This window comes from Octopus bimaculoides, chromosome 4 (assembly GCF_001194135.2).
Source record: "Octopus bimaculoides isolate UCB-OBI-ISO-001 chromosome 4, ASM119413v2, whole genome shotgun sequence".
NCBI classification, from domain to species: Eukaryota; Metazoa; Mollusca; class Cephalopoda; order Octopoda; family Octopodidae; genus Octopus; species Octopus bimaculoides.
Window position 1 is genome coordinate 9,088,885 of NC_068984.1, and position 2,915 is coordinate 9,091,799.

The 2,915-nt window shown below is 33.7% G+C and overlaps 1 long non-coding RNA gene across 1 annotated transcript in view; it reads left to right on the forward strand.

Annotated features, from left to right (window-relative positions):
• The window catches only part of LOC106873294 (uncharacterized), a 215,474-nt gene that overhangs the window by 146,116 nt on the left and 66,443 nt on the right, over positions 1 to 2,915 (forward strand). Inside the window, exon 2 of the long non-coding RNA XR_001409859.2 lies at positions 1,027 to 1,093. This is a non-coding gene — a long non-coding RNA (uncharacterized LOC106873294). The remainder of the gene's footprint in view (positions 1 to 1,026; positions 1,094 to 2,915) is intronic.

The window sequence follows — 2,915 nt, forward strand, 5'->3', positions numbered from 1 at the left end:
GTGTGTGTGTGTGTGTGTGTGTGTGTGTGTGTATTTGTTTGTAGGTGTGTGTGTGTGTGTGTGTGTGTGTGTGTGCATGTTCATCAACTCTTTTCCCAATTCCTGTGGCCAATAAATTTTTCTCATTAGTCAATAATCTATCGAAATATTGAAAATGTGAAACCTTGATTATAATCATAAATGTCCCGAAAAGATAATTTGGCTTCCATTTTTAAAAAAAAGCATGTATACAGTTTACGCTTGTATATTGCTTACTTCATTACATAGTAACTGAGCATCAGCTATTTTTCGACCATATTTTTCACTTATTTTTCAACCATATATTTCAGTCATTTTTCAGCTATTTTCCAACCATACTAATCACTGCTACTCTCTATTTTGCCTATATCTATAACTCACTTAATTACGACACCATTTTATTTTAGTGCATACTTTTCACGACAGGCCTTATAGTTATCGATGCACCCCTGTGGTGTAAAATAAGTCACTCTTTGGAAAAAAACAATCGTAAAATTGTTTGTGAGAGAAAGAAAGAGAAAAAGAGAGAGGGAGAAACAAAGACAGAGAGAGAGAGAGAGAAACAAAGACAGAGAGAGAGAAACAAAGACAGAGAGAGAGAGAAACAGAGACAGAGAGAAAGTCTTGAGGCGAACGGCGAAGCTGGAGTTAACAGGGAAATGAGGATTGTTAATCAAAGAAGGAAAAATATGAACGATAGTGGATAAGAATATTTTGCACAAGCTACAGACATAAAAAAACGAAAGCTAGAAGATTAAACAGAAGTAAAGACAATAGATATTAATTATTTCAGAGAAAATAATCAAAGAATTGCCTAGGGTATGACAAGATATTATTAGCGTATGGGATGCTTATATCTGGTACTGTACCACAAGAATGTCGTTGAATTTCTGAGGGTACTACTGGTAAACAAAAAAATATGGTTTTAAATTAATGTCAACGATAAATATGTTTCTGCTTGTTTTCCTCAATTCTTCATTAACTTGTCTTTTTATTTTCTCTTCACAGAAACTGTCTTGGCTTCTACAAAGGCGGAATTATTTAACACGCTTATAAACAGACGATAAATTTGAAGGTATGTTCTTTTACAAAACTATATTAGGTATAATTTTGTGATTGTGTGAATTTGTGTGCGTGCGTGCCTCTGTGTGTGTGTGTGTGTGTGTGTGTGTGTGTGTGTGTGTGTATTCTCATTCATTAAATATTTAGTATTCAATGAGTGAAAATCCGTGTTGATGTGTTGGAACTTTAATGTCGAACAGCATGTTATTTGTATTTACGTTGAGACACGAATTTATCATTTACGAGTTGATAATTTAGTAAACTTGTCTCAAACATCGACAAGTAACCTCGTTTCCAACGATAATATTTTTTCCAAGATATCGTGAGCAACACAGAAAGCAGCTTCCGGCAAATGGAATCCCCCATCCTGTTTTAATTCTGGCTAAAACGAATTCACTTCAAGTATATCATAAGGAAATAACATTTGGAAATTTTTGAATGAAATAAATATATCGACAATATTCTCAAATATTCCCTTGCATATCTAAATAATTCGGATTTCAAACCATTCTATTTATTATTGTGTATTTTAGTTCTTTGATAACGAATATCTAAAGGAGAAACGCTCGTGGTAGAAATGTTCCAATGAGCGGAAATCCTGTCTTTTGAACAGCATTTCACATGATTTCTCTGCAATATAAAATGTGATGCAGCGAATGAAGTTTAAAATTTAGTTTTAAAACGAATACAGCTGATCTCCATAAAGAACATACTAACAGGATAGCGAATAAACTTGTAAGTGGATGCTCAAACTGGATAGAAATAGCAGCTAGTGTCCCTCAATTCACACACACTGTTCGGCTTCATGATTTAAAGATTGAATCAGAGATTCAAGTTTTACTTAGACAGAAGCACCAAATGATCACGATAAAATGCTGTTTATCAACTGTATTTGATCCTGTCTAAGCTAGAGCTAAATTACGACATAGATTGGTATGAACAAAGGAATGTTATGTGTGAGAATAAGTTAATCCTTTAACTGCGAAATTAAACTCCATGCTTATTCCTGTAATGCGGTCAAATATCTACAAAAACATATACAGCCGGTATTTATACTAGTGAGGCTGACTCAGTAAACAAAATGTAGTTTTGAGTATCTCATTCGATAACAAAAGATAGACTGATATATAAAACAGCTTTCTGAGTTTAAATGTAATGATCTTCGAGTGAATATATCTGATTTCCGCAGTGAAAGGGGTACAGTATTTGGTAGCTTTTTATTTTAGCCGTCGTCGACGAGGTTGTCACTTAGACTGATTTAGATCTAAGATAGAATGCGTCCAACCCCGATTATTATGTCTACTCATCAGGCATATTTCATCTAGATCTACATTATGCAGAGCTTCCTTCCTTTTGTAAGACAATAGTGGGGTAAATTGAGGGATATTTAGTTGCTTTTTCTAGCTGAACTATGACCATTTATTTATTCTTTCCTTGGTTCCATAAGATAAGTCTTTACAGAGCGCCATTGACAGTTACATGTGGATGTCGGCCAGAAGCCATGACACCTCTTCCATAGTTTAGTCACATGTCATTTAAGCCATTTATGTTCTTCGGATATTTATGGCCATATTGCAATATCTCATTTCGTATACTGTATAATGTCGGCGCCTGGAGTCTAGCTATAAAATATACTTGCACACACGTACATACAGAAAAAATTAAACAAACACACACCATATATATGCACGTGGGTGTATATATATACACATGCATACATACACACACACACACACATATATATATATATATATATATATATATATAAATTAAACAAACACACACCATATATATGCACGTGGGTATATATATATATACATATATATATACATATA